This window comes from Teleopsis dalmanni, chromosome X (genome assembly GCF_002237135.1).
Source record: "Teleopsis dalmanni isolate 2A chromosome X, ASM223713v2, whole genome shotgun sequence".
In the NCBI taxonomy this organism is placed as follows: domain Eukaryota; kingdom Metazoa; phylum Arthropoda; class Insecta; order Diptera; family Diopsidae; genus Teleopsis; species Teleopsis dalmanni.
In genome coordinates this window covers 93,659,602-93,682,253 of record NC_051848.1, presented here as the reverse complement: position 1 = coordinate 93,682,253, position 22,652 = coordinate 93,659,602, and the positions used below count along the sequence as shown (strand labels likewise).

The following is a 22,652-nucleotide window of genomic DNA, read 5'->3' as shown; positions in this document are numbered from 1 at the left end:
ATGTTATTTTAAATCATTATTCCCATCTTACATATTTTCCTTTTATATAGTTTATATATTTTATATAGGTAAAGACGACGATATATGTTTTAAATAAAATCTTGAAAATTATTTTTCCTACATAGAAACGGCATATTTCGCTTAAATGAAGCTCAACTTTAGGCTATTAAATTGCAACCCTGTTATATTTTTTAATTTTGCATTTTAAATTGAAATAAAATATGGAATATGTAACAAAAATCAAAAAGATTAAAAAAAAATATGTAAAAAATTCATTTCAGACAGCATCCATCTTTCATCTGAGCATTGAAATTATTCATGTCTTCACACAAGTCACACTTCAACAAAAAAATGCTCTCAATATTTTCCGTGAATTTTCCAAACACCTTGAAGCCATGAATTTTAATAAACTCAATCAAATACAATTTCAACCAATTTCGCTGTATTGAGTGCGACAAAGACATTCCCCTCGTGTTACCTGAAACTCTGCAAATAATTTGTGTACTTCACCCGCTCTAAATTTAATAATAAATAACGCATACTGTTTACATAAATTTTATTTTTGGGACCCATTGAAGGCTCTATGAAATTTATAGCCATGAAAATGTTTACAATATCGTAATATAGAAATCGTTATAAATATTTTAATAAAATTTTGCTTATTTTTCTCTCGGAAAAAATGTGTAATTATGCATATTTCGGTAATGAATTTATATTAATCTATAATTAAAAAATGTATAATATACGTCATCTTTTCTTATCAATAAACTATTTGATATACACACAGCAGAAAAAGTGTACGGACACCCACAAAATTTTTCTTAAATTTCTCATAACTTATTTAATTTTTATTCAAATTGATTTCTGTTTTCTGATTTATTTTCACCAAAAAAAACAACAAAGTTTTAATATAAAAAATTAACAGTTATTCTTTAAAAAAAATTATACACAATTATGTGTGCATCAGTTTCTAAAGCAGAAAAAGTCTACGGACACTTCTTAATATTTACCCTAAAACAATTAAAATTCATAGAAATCTTAAATTTATTGGCCTGTGAGAAAACTCCTTTATTTAATAACCTATTCTAGGAGTCTTTGCATGGACTCAACCAGCTTTGCAGTATCCTGTGCCTTTATTTTTAACCATTCTTTCTTGATGACATTTCTTAACATATCCTTCCTGGAAATCGTGTGCTGACGAGTCTTAATTTTTAAATAAACCCACAGATGTTTTACGGTACTAAGGTCTGGTAAAGTTGCCTCGGAGCATGGTTCAGAAGCCAATCCCGTATGATCGCTGCTGTATGCTAAGAGTTGTCGTTCTGCTGAAACAAAAAGGTTGCCTCAAGCCCTAAAATTCTGTCATTTTCTTTCAAATTTGTTTTTAGTATATTTAGATATCCATATTTATCCATTGTATCTTGTATAAATTCAAGTTTTCCAGGACCATTACTTGCTATACACCCCCAAACCATTACGTCTCCAGGATCATGTTTCACCGTTGAACCCAATTTTTGTTTGTCATAGGCTGTAACACAAGTTTGTTTTCTTTGATTCTAAATATGCAAAATTAACCCTCATCAGAGGAAATAACTCATTTCCAGAACTCCATAGCTTTATTTACATGCTTTCTTGCAAAGCTTAATCATTTCATTATATTACGTTTGGATATGTTTGGTTTCTTTCTTGCAACCAAGGTATAACAAATGCTTTTCTTCCAAATTTTGCGCACAGTATTAGGATATATTTTATTTTCAAGTATTTTGGCAATATGTTCACCCAGTTTGGAGGCTATTACTCTTGCATTTACTTTCACCTGGTTGATTATGCTGCGTGTTCCTCTATCTGACAGAATTGAGGGGCGATCAGTGCGAGGTTTAGACACGTAATTACCCGTCTGATGGAAGTTATTTGTAATTTTCTGCACAGATGAATATTGATGACCAATATCCTTAGCAGTTTTTCGTTGACTTATGTCATCTTCTTAAAATTTAACAGTTATTTGTCGTTCACTAGCACTATTTTCACATCTTTTATTTTCCGTTGTAAAAATTTACTGTGTATATAAAAAAATATTTTTTAATGATTAATTTTTACTCTTTAGGAAGTCAACTGTTAAATAAATATCATTTAATGACACGTTTATGCTTGTAAGCGAATTTAAATCAACGGTAAATGTAAATATTAGGATGTGTCCGTAGACTTTTTCTGCTTTAAAAACTGATGCACATAATTGTGCACATAATTGATTATTATTTTTTTTTAAAGAATAACTATTAATTTTTTATATTAAAATTTTATTATTGTTTCTTTGGTGAATATAAATCAGAAAACAAAAATCAATTTGAATAAAAATTAAATATGTTAAGTTATGCGAAATTTAAGAAAAATTTTGTGGGTGTCCGTACACTTTTTCTGCTGTGTGTATATATATATTGATACAATAAAAAAAATGTAATAAATTGGACACACAAACCTAATCTAATACATACATATACTCATATTTAGGGAACACGCGGGAGTGTGGAATACATATATCAGTGATGGCAAATCCACAGTATTAAGGCTTTAAATAATTTCCGTCAGCTTATACAATATGATAAAGTGTTGAATTTTATAATTGATGATGATAATTTTGCAATTTTAGGTTTTTTTTTGCCATTCTTAAGTCAATAGTTTTTCTAATTAGTTTTAATCTCTTTTAGTAAAATGAAGTAATTAATTATAACAGTACTGATATGGAAACTGAGAGTTCTGTTTTTAGTTTTGAAATATCTAAGTGAACCGCGATTTCTGTTGAAGATGAATGTGACCTTCGAATGCAAAATTGTTTCCCACTCCTGGTGGTAGTATCTTTTCGACCCTTAACACCATAATTTGAGTGTATAAAATATTGCTGATTTATGTCAGTAGGCGTTTATGCACTTGAACTTGCTTGCTTTTAATTAAAATTATACTAAGTACATTTGCATTGACCACTTAAATGTCAAATAAGTTTTATAAAATTAACTTTTTCTTTATGTTTCAATAAAAAGAAACCTGAATAAATAAATTTTAACTTTTTAGTTTTTTTTTTTTAAATAGTTTCTATTTTAATGTTTTGAATATGATATTCCGTACAAAATTATGTGTTGATATTAAAAACTTATCAATTTTATGTCAAATATTAATCATTTAACAGACTTGTGTTTCTAAAATATATACATTAAGACCGAAAAGTTTTCGGAAATTCTCATTTAAAATTCGCGCGCTGTATATTTTTCGATATTTTAAGTTTATGTAGTTTGGCAGCAATTAAGGACAATTACTATGCCAAAAATGAGCGCGATCTGTCAGACAGTTCGTTTACGGCAGCTGTTGAAACCAGTTCACCTCAGTAGTGCGTTGCGAAAAAAACAATGGAAAAAAATATTGGACAAAGAGTTTGCATCAAATTTTGTGTTTCGAACGAAATTTCGTGTGCAGAATCGTTGCGAATGCTACAAAAGGCTTATGGGGAATCAGTTTTATCGAAAACTCAAGTTTATGAGTGGTACAAAGCCTTTCAGGACGGTCGTACGACCGTCGAAGACATTTCGCAACGCACTACTGAGGGGAACTGGTTTCAACAGCTGCCGTAAACGAACTGTCTGACAGATCGCGCTCATTTTTGGCATAGTAATTAAGAACAGTGCTGCCAAACTACATAAACTTAAAATATCGAAAAATATACAGCGCGCGAATTTTAAATGAGAATTTCCGAAAACTTTTCAGTCTTAATGTATGAAAATCTTCTTTTAAACCTTTATTAAAGAAACTTATAATATGACTTATATAGAATAACTTTTTTAGGCTTTATTCTCCAGCATTGAAGTTTTAATGCACATATACATATATACCTATAATTAATACAAATGAACACTCATTTTAGTAATATTAAAAAATTGCTAACATTTTAATTGTCATCATACTCATACATTCTATCAGTAGTGTCTTACTCAAAAATTTTATTTCGACTGTAATTTTCTTAATAATATTAATGGAATGCTAAACTAGATTAATTTCGCTTTTATATTATAAATTATATAAATATGCCATAGCTAAAAGTAGATTAAAAGTAGACAAATGCGAATTTTTATTAAGTTAAGTAGCTATAACTATGAACTTTAAGAAATTAGCCTATGATTGTATATTTAAAGTTCAAAATTTGTTTTCATTTTGTCTTTAAACCTTAGGTATATATAAAATTTTACATTAGAAAATTTAGATCGACTTCGTTTAGAGGTACAATTTCGAACTGAACTGAACTGAAGTAATCTTTAGTTCGTTGTCCTGTCCACCTTTATTACATTATCAGTGCCTGTGCAGTCATTAAAATTTATCGTACCATCAACAAACAGGTGAACTCGAGAGAACAGAGTTACCATAACTCCTATCAAGTCATTGCTGGACATAAACGGTATGTTGCTGCCAATGCTTTATGAACAAATGGAATACAAGTTTTCCATTATTATCTTACTGTCAAATACTTGCATTTGCTTCTATTTCCAAAAATTAAATTAATTAATCAATAGTAGCGCCATCTATATGTCATCCACTCTATTTGTCATTTTATATTAGTAGATTTGACTGTATAGGTTTTTCAAACCTTTTTTTTTCCTTTTTTTGAAAAGGTAGACTTGAAAACAGTATCCTCTAACTAAATGTATTCGAAAACTTCAAAATAATTCCAGTTAGGGAGCGAGGTGCTTGTCCACCCTACACCGATTCTGTGCTAACTCATTGCCAGGGCCATTGCGCTACTGAGCTCATCTTCCCCACCTGGCAATTGCTTTACTCAGTTGAGTCTTCTAAATCCGTTAACGCATATACATCTCTCACAATTACTGAGGTAAATCGTTTTCATCTTTTTCATTATACAAAAATTATATTTATTACCACCGTTTTTAATTTATTGGTTTTTATCGCGGCTTCACTTTGTTGTTGAATTTCAAGTTCAATACAACGACGCGACCTCAAGTTGTGGAACGAATTTATTCTTATGTAAATTACTCGTCGTTTGCGAACGCTTGTGTAGATAAAAAATTTTAATAGTACAATTTTTTTTAATTTATAAGTACAATTTTGTTTAATTCCATTTCAATGATTCAGTGCGTAGCTTTAAATAACCCTAAAAACTGGTTTGTGAAGGCAGCAAAGCGTATGTTGTTTGATATATAGCCACCTGATGGATAAACACTTTCATTTTTACCATGCAAATTAATTAACGGGTTCTTGTATTAAAGTTTTAAATTAAACATTATTCTTTTATTTAATTTGTATCTTTTTACATTTAATGATTTAACATTTAATTTATATATTTAATTTGTATTCAATGAATTAGACCAACGACTTCTTAGATAAAGAGCGATCTTTTTGAACTTCTACCAACGACTGACTCTTAGAAGTTTCCTTCTGATGTCCATCGTCATTCATAAGATTTTTAGGATTGGATTTGACCAATCAAATTATAGCTTCTAAAATTCATCAAAATATTCTAGAAGCTTCTTATCTCCATCCTATAGGATTGGAGCTTCTATTTTCTAAAGCGCCTCGTAAGCGTCTTTAGTTTTGGCGTCAATAGCCAGATGACGCGATTAATATCCAATAGTATGTGGACATCTCATCGATCAAGTATTTCAAATTATACTTGATATGTTTCCTGCAAGATACTTGCAGTTTGAAAAGAAAAAAATTTGCAACAAAGTGGCCATAAGAAGTACAGGCATTAAGCAGGATTGAAATTAAATACATAATCCCGCGTAGGCGTTGTGACACGTTTTAGTGCGCAATACTTGGATGCGCATACTTAATATACAAAAACTGTGTGTAAAGGTAAAGTGCCGTTATAGTAATACAGGGTGTCAACTTGCACCCTTAACGTCACTTACCAAAGTGAACAAAGTTATTCAATGCTTTTTCATTATCTCTCATTTTTAAACCATCAACGAAACGACTCTGTTAAAGGTCAATATTTTATAATTCACTACGAATTATCGCAGATCTATTAACATTTCAAATTTACACATTTCTTTATGAATCGCTCATAAGAACTGAAAGGGTTCTTAAAAATATTAAAATTTCAACGAAATATAACTCAATATTTCAGTCGGTATTTTTTGATAATTACGTTTGTTGACATCGTTTTAGACTTTATTTGTTTATAGAAAACATATGAGTGGTATTCACGACCTCTAGTACCGAGTTTGGCAATTGATTAATAGGGTAGCTCTGTAAAGTGTCAAAAATTAAATAAATTTACTCGAAATATATTACGAGATCGTGAATACCCTTATGTATTATATTTCCTAAACATTTCTATCATAATTTTATCAAATTTTTTGCAGTATGTGTCATATATAAATGAAATATTATTCCGTGTAGTATTATTCAGCTAACACCAATTCGACTGAGAATTTGGCTAGTGTCAGCTTTTTCGGCAACTTTTTTCACTACGTTTATGTCCATATACCTTCTGATCAAAAAAGAACGGGAGGCCTATTTTTGAATTCCCGCGTTTATCCAATCGGTAAATTTTTTTTATTTTCACGCTGGCACACAACTTTATTATACACATTCTGTCAAAGTTTAACGCATATCGTGCGATCAGTTTTTGTATGGCGGCTATATAAGAAGTCAAAAAATTTTCATGTGGCGACACGAATCCATTTTATAATGGATTAAAAATAAGAACTACGTGAATATTGTGTTGCAAATGGATTCAAGTGTGCCGAAACTTTTAAAAAAATGTTATAAAAGGACTTTGGTGATTTGTGTGTGTCGCAACCACGAGTATACGAGTGGTTGAAAAGGTTCAAAGACGGTCGTACAAGCTTGGACCATGATGAGATCCCTGGCCGCCCAACAACTTCTGTTACTGAAGAAAAAAAAGAACTTTAAAAATTAAAGTTAGTTTACTGCATTTGGTTATTATATTATATTTACAAACAACTACAAACGCCACTAGTATATTTTTAAATAAACAACGGGTAACGGCAAATAAACGCAATGGGTGGGTGAATAGAAGTGTGACCTTATGACCTATTGTGCACCTATCATAGACTCAAAGTGACATGTTACTTTCTCAATAAATTAGTATAGTATATGTGTTTTTTACAAAGTCTTAGCTTTTCATCGGGTATTGTGTTCGCTTAAATGTTCCTTCTACTTATACATTAGTGCAGAGCACTTTCCCAGCACTTAGTTTGTGGTCTTCTTTTCCAAAGCTGATGTCCCTAATTTTTTTCTTATGTGTTATGTGTTAATAAATAAGACCTTATGTAAGTGACATAACTGGTAAAGAAATAGATGAAAATGTATTAAATTACATAAATCTACATCAAATATTATTCTAATATTTATGTGCGGATAGGATGTCTCAAATGTGTTATTGAAATTTTATAATTTATTTCTTTAAAGTATCCAAAAGTTCATTAGGAGTAAGTTACTCTTGATGAATAGTTTGATTACACTTTTATAGTATTAATGGTTGTTAATCAATATATCATAACCAACGAAAACATGTTGGACTCTGTATGAGTCTGCAGATTTCGGCGAAACTTTTAAATAAATAATATCTTTTGCGTATATTTTAGCTAAAAATTCTCGTATAACTGAAGAACATTGTTAAAAAAAAATTATAATAAAAAAATGTTATTTAAAATTCAAAATAAAAATAAAAATAAAAATAAAAATGCCTCAGAGAAAATAAAAGTGGCGTCTAAAATTTAGTGGGAGAGAAGCTGTGAAAAAAAGACTGAAACTGTTTTGAAAGCGAGTACTAAGAAAAAACATTGTTCCTTCACTTATACAAAAAAAAAAGAACAAGCGTTAAAAATCCCAATATTTGATAATACTTTTATGTGAATCACATTTTGCAGTTTAAAAATATCAAATTAGAAAAAAAATTTCGCCGTATAAAACCAAAAAGTTCTGGTAGTACAACGAAACTTGTTACAAAAAAGTGCACAAGGAATAATGTCAGTTCATACATATGTACCTATGGTATATGAAAAACTTTTTTTTCTAAAAAACAAAGAAGGCGGTGTAATAAATAAATTTTAAAATAATTTTAAAAATTTATCCACTCACAAATTTTGAGGTAAGTAATTTTTATAAAAAGAGTGAGAGAATTTCAGGTTAAGGTGCAGAATAGTGTCGTCAAAGTAACATATAAAGTCTAATGAATATTACCATATATCACTAATATGAGACATAATTGACACTTAATTTAAAATAAATAAAATTTTTGATTTTTGATTTTGATTTGATTCGAGTGATAAAGTGGGAAATCTTAGACTGTTTGTGGGACGAACTTCTGACAAACGAACAAGGGCACAAAAGTTGTGCTGTACCAGCTGGCCCGTTCTACCTTTGGAAGACAATGCGTTCGATTACTCGTGAGGCAAAATAAGAAAAATAGGAAAAACCAATTGCATTCAATTTTCGTCGCAGACCTAAGGGAAATCTTTTATCAGGTGATGCAAACATTGATCAATTGCATTGTATTCTTTGTGTGTGGAGTATGTGATGATCGGATTGAACTTGTGTTGTTTATGTTTTTATGCTGTATTCTTTGTGTGTACTCTGTCGTAACTAATGATTTTTTTCTGCTGTTTGTATTTTCTAGACGTTTGCTACGTCTACGAGAATTAATTCGGACTAAATGCATAACCTATAATGCCAGGAAAACTTACCACATCACTATATATCACAAGAACGGTTTGTTCTTGGCATCAAGTCAAAATGGGCCGATACCTGAAAATATTTTTAATTTTTTTTTTTCAATGTTATCATTTATTTATTGATTCTTAAAGAACTAATAATAAATAATAAAGTCTTAAAATCAATACAATCCAGTGATTGTTTTATATATAAGTTTTCATATATTATTAGTGTACGTTTTATTTTCATTTAAGATAAAATATATATAAAGTGTGTTCATAGTCTTTTTACCATTATTGTTAAAATAAAAACAAAAAAGAAGAGAGTAAAGTTTAGCAAGTTAATGGTTAGGTTAGGTTATACCGGTGATCCCTAGTGGATCCACTTAGGCCTATTGGCCCATTGTGTTGCCGTATATAAAATAATAAAAACCTCAGGGTTTAAAACCACCTAGAGCCTTTTGCGAAGCATAAAATGCTATTTAAAGCCCGATCCTGTAACTGGTCCAGGTCCTTAAGGAAGGGGGCCCCTAGAGTACTAAATTGCCGACGTGCATGAGCTGGAAAAAAACACAACAGATGAGATGCGCTCTCATCGTCCTCCCCACAGCTACGACAGATTTGGTTGAAAGGAAGACCTAGTCTTCTAGCATGGTTCCCTAGCTTACAGTGCCCTGTAGTCAACCCTACCAGAAGACCAATGTCCTTGCGGGACATCTCAATGAGAGTTTTCGATTTCCTTTTATCGGAAAGTGGCCAGATTGCATACAGATGTATACATATCGTTGAGTCTTCCCATCTTTTATTAAAAGTATTAGTGCAGAAAGAACTCAATAACAATTTACATGATGTTAGCGATATGCCCAGATAGTCCAGGTGCTCCGAGTATGGTTCTGAAGCACCCTTTCTGGTTAACTCGTCTGCTTTGCAATTTCCGAAAATATCCCTATGGCCGGGAACCCAGATTAGAGAAATATTGAGCTGCAAGTTAATAAAAAGTTGAATTTTTTCTCGCAGTCTCGCAGTATTTGTTTGTGACATTAAGAATTCTTTTTGCTAAAATATTTGGATGTTCGCGTAATCTTGGTTTGTACTTTATGAGGTGCCTTGTCAGTTCATCTCGACGAGTATAATGTTAAAGTCTTTATGAATATTTTCCTTTCTGATTAACCGAGGAACTGATATAATGGACCTTGGTATTTTTGACTGTGCGCGCTGAATGATATTAATATTAGATGAACACATTTTTCCATTAGTTTAATCAGCCGCATTCGCCCCTATTAGTTTCATTACGGAATTGTATACTCGTACCTTGGGGTCAAGTTTTAATCTGATTACTTATTCAACAGCTAACTTAGACTACACGTAGTTGTAGATAATTAAATTAAATAGAGAGGTTGATGAAAAGAAAAGCAACTGATGGTTTTAGTAACTATGATGCTTTTCAAAAAGGCTGATGATTGTCGATACTGTTTCCACAATAACCGTTCCATAGGTTATGTTTTTTAACTATACCTATTTTTATTGTTTCTAGTTGGTCTTAGAGCTCAATTTCTGTGTCACTCTTTATAAAAAGTTCTTTTTTTTATAACCTTACATTTTATAATATTCCAGTATGGAAAGTTTCAATTTATATTGTAAGGATTATATACAAAAAAATGTGTTGTGACTACTTCATGTGTAAGATTCAAAATAGAAATGAAAAATACGATTATGATTATGTTTACGATTGTGATTATGATTACAATGATTATAATGATTGAAATGATTAAAATGATTAAAATGATTATAATGATTATAATGATTATAATAATTATAATTATGATTATGATTAAGAATATGATTGTAATTATGAATATGTTTATAAATGTGTATTTAATTAGGATAATAAATAAAACTAAAAATATTTAGGTGAATATATTCCAGTATAAATATAAATGAAAAAACAGTGGCAAGAGACATGGAATATGTTTATTGAATATAATTTTTATTTGTACTTTGATCTCAGTTTAGTTATATGTTATATGAAAAAAAAAGAAACTTTGTAAAAAAAGATAAAAGGACAAAGAAATCACAATGATATTTATATTTAATATCTAAACTGAACGCTTATGCAATCCCATAGAGTTTTCAATATAGATTTTTACGATTTTTAATTAAAACTCCCATGATACAATTAGTTTTTATTAAATAATTTGTGGTTGATGTATTTTCTGATATTTATTTGCGTTTTTGCTATCTTCCCTTTGCTTTTTGTATATACTCGATGCACTATCAATTAATCAATTATTTATCATGCTAGCACCGTAGAAAGTATCAGTTTTGTATCTGTGCCCATGAATGTTGGCATATGATTTTATGGCTTGACTCTGCGATGGCTTCAGAGATAGAATTGGCAACATGACAGCAGCAGTTTTTTATAGCAATAAACTATGTGCCATTAATTACTTACTGCGCGTAGAACATTATAAATAAATGAATATGTTTACAAATATGTGTCCAGATATATATATATATATATATACATATAGCTTATATATAGTAGTGCAGTATAGAGCTATTTATTTAGTATTGCAGTATAAGTAGCTTTGTGGTTTGCATTTCACAAAAGTTTTAACAATGACTCTACATAAAATTAATTAGTGAAATTAGTGAAATAGAAAAGGAAATGCCAAAGAAAACCCTAAAAATCTCTTAAATTGTTTCAAAAAATTTTTTTGTATTAAAACTTTTCATTTAATATATAGTGTTCTGGTGTTGCTTATATCGACTGCTAAGTGAACAAATAAGTGCATTGTTCACAAGGACATTTATTATTATTTAATTTCCTATACGACCATAGTATATTTATTTGCTTATTAGTATGGAATTTCTTCAAGTAACTGCTTCATTGTGTCCCTTCAGATAGTTGCCACTCTGCATCAATTGCGAGTTTATTATGCACTGTCTAACTCCAGTAACAATTTATCTAGACAGAGTCATATCTTTACTATCATATCAGTCATATCAGTCATATCAGAATCAATTAAAAATTAAAACTTAGAATCAAAATTATTGAAAGTATTACTCAAGAAGAAACAAAGAAATGTAAAATTGAGTTTGAAATATCTTTTGTGAAAAACATCCTTGAGACAAAGTATTGTCCCACGGATGCTTTTGTTTCTATTTACCGATACAAATTATCTAGCAAGACGGGGCTAGATATTTTTTTTGTATTTTAAAGTTGCACACCGTCTATGAATGATTATGAATTTATGGGTGGTAATAATTAGAATTAGTTGTTATTATGAAATTATGACTTAACTTGCACGACTTTAGTTGCAGTAAATGTTTATGAAAATGTTTGCTATATATTCAATTGAGACCCGTAAATGATTAAATGAATCGGTATCAAAAGCTATTAACTTTCACTTCTAGCTGCGTGCCAATACAGTTTTGCGTACTCATCCATGTCTATGCAGAATAGTGCGAGCAGTCTAGAGTGTCAGACACAGTAGAGGAAGTTTGTATTTGTTATGCATGCACATGTGTATATAATGCAATCAACAAAGTGCATAATCAGTCTGATGTGTCTGCATTAATTGAGTTGCCGTTAATATGAATTATACAGCTCGGTATTTAACAGCTCATGATTCATTTAACAGTCCAAGATACAATATTTCATATTTCATAGAATCAACTTATTAACTTAAGCCCAAAATGAGTAAAATTCGTTTTCAACACAACAATAAAAATTAAAATTATAATCTTTAAAGAATGGGAAAATATAAATTGATCATTTCCTTCACCCTATCACCCTATGCTGGGTATTCATATAGCCAGTAGCATATTTGTTGTATTTTTTGCTGAGGAGAGTTCTTAATAATGTCGACCGTGAATAATGTGTGATAGCAAGCGACGCACAGTGTGTGAAATTAGTCGATAAAAATTTGATATTTTCGGAACCAGTAGAGATATTGATATGAAATTTTACTAAAATATAGTTATTGAGATGGTATTTTTTTAAATCTAATCGGCCTACTGGAATCTCGTGATATTTTAAGTGAAACATGAGGCATTTAGTGGTGTCCGTAGTTCCCTTAAAAATATTGATAGGTACGATTTTCATAAAAAATCGTTCGATATCGTTAAAAAAAAGTTTTTAATCTCATTACTATATACATTTATTACGTACAGAACAACACAACTTTATACAAAAAATGGATGTGATCCTCCCATTAGTTTTTAAGTTATTAGCAGTTTTAGACAATTTTAACGAAATTGTGATTCTGCAAAAATTGGACCAATTTTAAACCCATCCCTCTAACTTTTAACACTTAACACTTATTCAAAAATAATCATAATTGACATTTTTTTCAAGCTTAGCATATTGTTATTCATTCTGTGTAAACAAAGTTTCAATTTTAATTATCAATAAAATTTTATAAGTGAAATTGCACAAAAAGTCAACAATTTTTTCATGGCCGTTTTCATTTTTATCTGCGATACCCAAAAAAGGTGTCGGAGTTTTTTCATAAAATTTTCCTACTACTAGGCAAATGGTGGAACTTCACAGAATACAAAAATTTGTCCTGCACACTCTATGTTTTATATCTGTTTTAAGCCCCAAAAGTCACTAACAATTGTGCAAAATATGACCTTAAATACAGCTCATTTATTTCAACAACAAATTTAATAAGTAATAATATAAGAGCATTTATTATTTTATAAATATTTAATTTAATTTAATTTATAATTCAAATTTCAATCAAATTGGTTGAAAAAATTTTTTAGGAAAATTTCATTTTAATATTTGTTTCCGAAAATATCGAGTTTTGCCACACTGTGCGACGTCGCGCCATCATTGTTTGAGAATCATGTTTAACATAATACTCGCTTAAGTCAAATGTTAGTCCAATTGCAAGTTGGTTTCTGTAATAATATCGGCAATTTACTCTATATGCGAGTTATACATTTTATAATATATCTACCCACTTAAGTGTAATTAAAAAAAATGTGCCATAAAAAAGTCGAAAGAAAAACTTCCTCTAAATCGAAAGAAAGTAAATTAAAACTTGTGTGTGGTTCCACTAACCATCCAGGTTAGTTGTATGTAACAAAGTAACTTATTTTATTCCATATTTGATGTTAGTTTTGAACCTTACATTAACAATAACACTTTATATTTGCTTATTCCTTCTATAACTGTCGTTCCTTCTATAATAACTGTGAAGTTTTGGAAACTAGGCACTACTCTGTGGTACTTGTGTATAATATTATTTTTGATATCTCAGAACAAATATCTATTTCGTATCAATTGATTATTTTTTTATTCAATTGATAATACTCATAACTACTATAAATACATATTTATAATTCGAATTTTCAAACATTAATGTTATTTTATATATTAATAAAGTTTTCTTTTTTTTCAGCTGGTTAGACCTGTTCCCACATCTATGGAGTTTCATCTAGACAGTGCAGAATACTGTCAGGCACAGCACAAATAAAAAGTAAGATTGAAAATTTATGTTGCACTTCTAAAAACTGCAATAGTCTGAATAAATACATAAGTAATAAAACATATTGTTTAAAAGGATTATAAACATATTAGTTCCTATTTTACAGTTTATATATTAATTTTTCAGTGTCCTTACTAGTTTTGTAAACATCTTTTAGTTTAGTCTTGTATTTTTAGCTTTGATAAAAAAAAATAGATTGTAATCTTCATAACCCGAAGTTTTATCGGTTTTTACCATCTTTAGGTGCATTACCCATTGTCCATAATTAAGATTGAAACTAACAACCCATAGATGTAAAATCATATGATTTCCTAAATTTTTGCTTGAAAACGTTTCACATTGCTTATTTCAAGGAGTGTTAACTCAAGAACTTTCCCATTTTTAACTTTACTTTATCTTTATTTGAAAAGAACGAGAATAGACCTGAGATATGCAGTGATGAGTACTGATGACATATGTTTGACCAATAAAAACGTAGACTCAAATTACCTTTCCAATACATGTATCTAAGTCCATATGGTACAATCTTCTCGTCTATTTATAAGTCTTGTTTATAAGTTAACCGCCAAATTTTAGTTTTGATTATTTAAGTGTCTTTTCTGTAACTTATTTATAATCAATTGTTTGTTTTTGGTTTTCTCTTCAATGCGTAAGATTTTAAGAGTTAATTCTTACGATTTCTTTTTCTCAAGTATCATAATATTGTCAAAGTCTGTCTCTTGGTTATTTTAAATTTAAAATTGTTTTTTATTTGTGTTGGAAAAATGCTCAGTTATCATTTTATTTAGTGCCCTTTGTAGTACCAATATATACATTACATACCTCTTTATAATTTGATTCTTCGTTCCCGTAGTAGTTTACAACATTGTTCCGGTGCAGTTTATCGGTTCTTGATGGACGATTGTAAGCCCAACATATATTATTTTGCTTGAAAGTGGCGTCTTATTATTATTACTGTAAGGCTAAGTATTCATTTTTTTTGGCGTGCCTCCGGTATAGCTTAGAATAACAACAAATCTATTTCACGAAGTTAACTGACCAAACTGATTAATAAAATTATATTATTTTTGGACTGCTACAGTCGTTAATTGAGCCGTGTCAAATTTGAATTTTACTAAATTTTGTTGTTTATTTGTAAACAAACCACTGCTATATAAATTGTCTTAACTATTACCAGTTGTTTACTTCTTTAAATATAAAGACTTATTAATAGGAAACGTCTCTACATACTACTATATATATATGTATAATATTACATATATTCGTCTTACTTTATTTCTCCTCCTTTTTCTTCAGCAATAATATATGTGTTATGTAAGAATAAACCCAGTTTGAATTGACAAGATTGGACAAAAAAATGAAGTATTTCTAAGGAGCAAGAGATGTATTTGTGAAGAATAATTTTGGAAACGATGACTATGGTCAAAATGCTTATATATTTATTATGTTAAAATTTTTTTTGTATAAATATTTATAATACCTCTTCCATCTTCCATAACACATGTTGACCGCCGCTCTAAAGCAACATTCAAAACATTTTCCCTTTTCCCGATAAATCGTATTGACCTTGACATTAGGCTCGATGAATACGATTGGACAACGTCCATTGGAGGTCACAGCCCATACCATTCTTAGTCTCAAATGGTAGTGAAGACAGTGCGTTCAATTAAGTAAACACAGTCATTTTGAGAATGTATAAACCTTTCAATGGGCAAAATTTTTTCATCAGTAGTTTGTATCTTGTAAACAATATAAACACCTGTCATTCGTATGAATTTCATGTAGTTCATGTATATCAGTTTGACTGATATACCAATGTGTAGTTGGTAACACTTCATTCGTCTAGAAATTTGGATCCTAGAATCAATTTACTAGGAATTTGCCCATCTTTCTATTAATTTTATAATTATTGTGTAAGAATAGGATGTGTATATGATAAGGTCTAATACATAATAAATGAAATCTTTTTCTTTTATTATAATATTTTTGATTTAAAATTTAGTGTTTTATAAATTACTTATATAAAGAAGAAGAACAAAATGTTTCAGAGTTTTTTTAACCATCACTAAGAACTAAATTAATGTGTTATTTTAATAGGATGTATTAATCGATTAGTAAACCAATTAAGGAATCTGTTCAGTAACTCAATATTTACAACAAAAAAAAATTTATTGATCATTCAGTATTCAAGGCATATAGTTTAATAATGATATGGACGTATTTAACATAAGTTCTAGCTTCAAGCTTTTTCTTTTTTTTTTTTCTGTTGATGTTATGTCTGTTTTATTGTCGTTTGTTTTATATTGATCAGAAGGTGGTTTCAGTTCCGCTCCATGGGATATTTATTTATTATATACAAATTAATTCTTATATATTAATATGTACTGGTATATGATTTAATATTTTGTTGTTAATATTACAACTGACACTATAAATTGTTAGTCTGAAATAATTTAAACAAACAAACAATTAAAAATTTCAGTCACACTCAATTAAGGACTCGGACAAGCGCAACTAACAACAACAACAACATCTTCCTTTTTGTCCGACAAAAGAGTAAAATATTCCGAACTATTCTTCTGCTTGAAATATATTTTTTTTGGCTATGCACTGACCGTAATGCCTGTGGACCACTTTACTGCGCTACCTTACTAAATAGCATGCTTAAGCTATTCTGATTGTAATTTACAATTTTCATTGTCTATTTTGTTTTATTACATTTCAGTTATTTCAATTTTTATTAAGATAATTTTATTTTTATTTCATTTATTTTTTTCCTCTAGTAAATTTTTGCATGTTGTTCTTTAAATTGTAATTAAGTAAGTGTTGCTTCTGCAATTATTCAATCAGTAATTTCAAAATTTTTCGTCGATTCGATTAGAGGTCGCTTAAGGTCGTTTAATATAAAGAAATTTAATTTTAATTTATATGTAAATTTTTTTATGATTTGCAACAAACTTTTTTCAGTCAGCTGGTCACGTTTTTATGGACCTACATTTATATTCACATTTCAACAGGCCCCTTTGGATATACTTAAACAAATATAGTTGAGCGAGACTATATTAAATTATATTTATTATTATTGCAAAAAGTGGGATATAGAATAGCCAAAGCATATTGTCTTTGATCTTTGAAATTTCTCTGTTTTGATCTAGTCAAGAAGGAAAACACTATGCCAAGAGATCTTACCCTCGTTCGAGATAGGAAATTTCTCAACTGTATTTAGCTCTTAAATATAAAAAGTTTGAATTTAATCTTTTTATATCCTAATAATATGTATATGTATATGTAATATAAGGTTCAAGACGCTAGGAATGTGGACTTAATAACAAAAATATTTTTTTTTTTGCTTTCATTCACAAGATTCACTACCACCCTACCTTCTAAATATTGCTTGAACAACGCAGTGCATACGGATTAATTCCTGCTGTATATGGCAAAATCATGACACTTTTTTTATCCAAAATAATGTCAGTCCGATATATTTGATGTGTTTTGATGAACCAAATGATCTGTAGTCCTTTTTGTTGAAATTGCTTAGCAATCATGCATCAGGATAACATCGAAATATTTCCATTATTTTTTAGGCAATAATTCAACAGATGAAAGTTATGATTTCTAAACAATTCTCAGAGTTAAATAGCCATTTATCCTTTTCGATTGACATTTTGACATTAAGCTTTTTATACATTATGTGGAAGTTGGATGCAACAAGGTAATTCTAATCCAAGTCATTGTTTACTTATCTTATACGTACCTCTACGATATTCGAATTCTTACCTTAATTTATAATTTATAGCACAAATTATAACAAAAACTATTGATTGTATTTTTCAACTCTTGAAATATATTAATTACATGTTTTTAGAGATATCCTCTTAATCTAAATTTTTTAGTTTATAATCTTATCACTTATGACCTTATCACTTGTTTTACTTACAATAAAGTGTGATATTTTATTACTTCATATTTACAACTATTTTGTATTTTTTCTGTTTTTATTTCAGAAAAAATATTTTTTTCCAAAAATAAAAAGAAAGACAAATGATTTTTATTATAGATAATTATCTTCCCCGACTACATTATCATCTTCTTCAACTCATATTCATATTCTTAATTACTAACATTAAGTGACATTCACAATCAGTTTGTTGTTTACACTGTCATTTAGTTGGCCCTTGGCATTATGCCATATATTTCATTTATTGTGGGCAGTTCATTACTTAAATCAGTACTGCGTACCGTCTAGCAACTATATATAGATATAAAATATTATGATAATCGTGCCTTTTTCCTGACAATTTTTAAAACACAACTGCTAAAATAGAACTAATGAATATAACAGCAATTTAAAAGATTCAAAGTGACATTGAGTTCATTAAATTAACACATTGAATTGAAATTAAAATTAATAATTATTAAATTATAAATATATTTTTTACATAATAAATGTTGTCTTATAATTATTTTCAGTCGTTATACAAATTTAGCAGACATTTTTGAAGTGTGAATGAAAAATTTTTAGCCCCCATTATGATTAAAATTAATGGTTAAAACAAGAAGTTATGGTGAAGTGAAACTTTATGTACGCAGTTAGGTGAAGTAGTTTGATTCCATGGTCCAAGTCATGTCGTGGAGTGAGTTGAAAAAATCAACAAATCTTTTAAAATCAACAAATAAATAGTGGTGAACTAGTACTAGCATCCGAGAAAACAAATAGAATGTTATCCGATGCATTTTTTTATTGTCAATAGACAATTAAATATATAAATATTTAATATATAAAATATTTAAATATATACTTATTTTTTTTTAATTTTCAAATTTTTTTTATTATTTTTTATTTATTTTTTTTTTATATTTTTTCTTATTTTTTTTATATTTTTTCTTATTTTTTTTATATTTTTTTTTTATATATTGTTTTTTATATTTTTTTTTATATTTTTTTTATATTTTTTTTTATATTTATTTTTTAATTTTTTTTATATTTATTTTATTTTATACTTTTTTAATATATTATTTATTTCTTTTATCCTTTTATTTTTAATTTTATTATGTTTCTTTTATTTTTTATTTCATTATGTTTCTTTTATTTTTTATTTTATTTATTTATTTTTTAAAATTTTTTTTTAATTTTTTTATATATATTTTTTATATATATTTTTTATATAATTTTTATATATTTTTTTATAATTTTTTTATATATTTTTATATTTTTTTAAATTTTTTTATATTTTTTTTACTTTGACAAGAAAAACATAAGATTCTCAATATTATTGAACCATCTATTTTATCTAGCATTAATTGTTGCATTTTGAATAGACTTCTCTCTGCATTCTACTTCTGTCGCTGGTGAAAGTTGGGAAAATCTGTGGGTATTTATTGATTTTTTCTCCATGTGTATTTTTTGTTGCTACTCTTATCTTGGATATTGTTGGGTGACCGAAAAAATAAAAAAGTGACGCTTCAACTCAACATACGAAGCTGTAAGGCTACTTTCCTTTGAGTTTTAACAGATAAATATATGCAAGAGCAAGCTTAATACATAGTTATTGCATTTCTTGCTATTTTCGTCGTTTTTATCACTTTTGTAAGTTTACATTACAATTTCTAACAGAAATTTGAAGATTTTGGGGGAGCCTACTACAAAACTGCTCTAAATTATCCCCTTCTGGCACTTTAGTGATACTGGTGAATTTGTTTACAGCTGGAAGTAGTCGAAGCAACTCATTATTTGAAGCCTTAAATTTTTCAATCTCTAAATTTTGTTTTGAAATAATTTTATCCGTATCACTTAAATCTAAACACATTTTTTTTTAATTTATTATTTAGTTCTTGATTTTCTTCCGCCAATTTTCTTTTCCTAGGAGACAACTCAGAAGACGAACTATATCTTTCAAGCTCTACGTTACCTATTACAATTGCCTCGTCTACCTTTCTTACGCTTTTTACTATTATGTTATTGATGGTGAGTGGAGATAAGATATTTGAAATTTGTATTTTTAATACAAAAATATTAGTTACGAAAAACACAGATCACATTAACTAAATCGCAGATTTTGTTCAAACAACAACAAAACCTGTAGCAATTTTATGAAGTGGAATGCAACTGGATATTGAAGGCCTTTTGTCTGTATGATTTGAGGAAAAAAACAATAAATTATTTTTAATTAATAACTTACCTTCGATAATCCTTTGGAAAAATGTGTAGATGTTTAAAATTTAAACGTCCAAGTACGCACTTTCGTTTCATCTGTAAATAAGTTTTTATTAAATAATAATTCGTATATTTTTCTGAATAATTAAAAATTACTTTTTTTAATGTTTTTGTAATTGAAAACATATTCCGCCTTATTGTTCTTTCACTAATGTTGTAATTGTGCACTTAATAGCAACTTTGGTGCATTTTCTCGTAAAGCGCGGTGCAGACTACCATACTGGTATGTCATACGAGAGAGAAAAACGTCGTATGACACACAGGTATGATAGTCTGCACCTTTTACCAACATGTTGGCATACGTGTTGTGTATGATAGTCTGTCACCCCTAACGATTCATACGTCATACAAGAGCATTTTTGCCTTGCAAATTTATTGTAAGCAGGTGATATATGTGAAATTTTTATGTAAATTTAATATGTTTTTTTATTATTTTATTATTAATGTATTTATTATTATTATTATTAAAATCACACTTATAAATTTGTGTTAAATATTTAATTGTATCTTAGTTAAAAAAAATATAAATTTTTACATAAAATTCTTATAAACAATTAAAATACAATTAAATATTTTATGTAATATATTAAATATTTTATTTAATTTATTAAATATTTTATTTTCTTTTATTTTAATTTATAAACGATGATTATAAGTAAAATTTTTTTAAAAAAAACATCTATATATAAACATAGTTAAATTTATGATCTAAGCCCAGTAATAAAAAAACATATTGAAAATTGGTCGTAATAACAATTAATTAATAACCTAAATTTAAGATATAATACTTTGTATTCTAAATATGCTTTTCTTTGTTAAAACTTGTTATTAAAATAAAAGAATTTTAAATGTTAATAACCTTTAACTAACAAAAATATGGAAATGATCAAATTTCTTGAAAAACCATGAAGATATATACATTCTTATGTATATATATATATACATTATTTGTATGATCTATTTATGAAAAATTTCTTAAGAAACTTTACAGGTAGTGAATGAAATTAACTACGGTCCTTTACTGATCTTTTCATTTTAACTACTGTGCTTAATGACCAATAAACCTAAAAAAAATATGAATATGGATGCAGATAAAGCATTTTTAGATGCTTTCATCGAATGTTAATAAAAGTAATCGCTGTTTGTGGGATGTCCAAAGCTGTGAATAAAAAGATCGCAAAAAAAAACGCGGCATATATAAAATATACAAAATTATGATCAATTATAAGCAAAGTACAACCTATACGTTAACTATCAATTTTTTCAATTTTAAAATTTTATTTTAAACACACAAATTTTCACATCATTACCCGCAAAAGCACTCTTCAAAAATTTTGCCTACTCTTGTGTGTCATACCTGTTCAAATTCGGTCGCTAGAAGAAATTTGAGCAAGAGAGAGCGCAACTCGTATGACACACCAGTATGATAGTCTGCACCGCGCTTAATAGCAACTTTGGTGCATTTTCTCGTAACAGACAACGAAATTGCTCAGAAAGTGCGCTTACCTTAGCATATATCGTGCTGAGTAGGGATCGGGTGGGCAAAATAACTAGACCGGGTGGCGAAAATATTCACGCACCATAATATAGCATTAATGCTTTTTGTTTTTGTACTGCGTGATATTTTCACCTCATTTCATTACACAAAATTTCGAATATTATTTGAATAATCCAGAAAAATTTATACACTATATTTCGAGTAACTCTCAGTTTCTTTTCTTTATCTTCTTTGGGTACAACTTTGTTATTAAAATGGATTTCACAACTCATATGTTTGGCAATGTTGTTATCATTTTTAAATTTCCTTTCACTGATTTCGGTAACTACGTCTTCTGGATTTGTTTTTTTCCATAATTTAGGTGGAGATATTTTTTCAATGTCGATTTGAAGGTGCCTTATAACTAATTAAATATCTTTCTAGCGTTTCTAGGGTTCATTCACAAAACCCAAAGAATTTAACGATTGTTAAAACTGAATTATTATTATTATGTATTATAAGGCTAATATTATTGGACTGGGACTTAGAAAATCTTTTGTGCTTCTTTTTCTAACTACATATAGCAGTTCTAAAGTACTTATTTATATATTTATTATTTATTTCCACTTATGTAGAAATCATTTTATTTATAATAGCTGATTTTCAGATCTTATCTCCTGAATAGATCGTTCTTCGTTTATTCCCTGCGTTTATTTCCCTGTGTGCAAAGCATATTTATTCTCCACTCATTTCACATTTTTTTTTTCGTTTGCAAA

General features: G+C 28.6%; 1 protein-coding gene across 10 annotated transcripts in view; it reads left to right on the top strand.

Annotated features, from left to right (window-relative positions):
• The window catches only part of LOC119687602, a 51,490-nt gene that overhangs the window by 19,184 nt on the left and 9,654 nt on the right, over positions 1-22,652 (top strand). For 6 of the 10 annotated variants that reach the window (XR_005253209.1, XM_038101978.1, XM_038101977.1 and 3 more), the window contains exon 2: positions 14,096-14,173. The gene's annotated coding sequence lies outside the window, so the exon portion shown is untranslated. The other 4 variants (XM_038101975.1, XM_038101973.1, XM_038101979.1 and 1 more) reach the window with 3 other exon arrangements.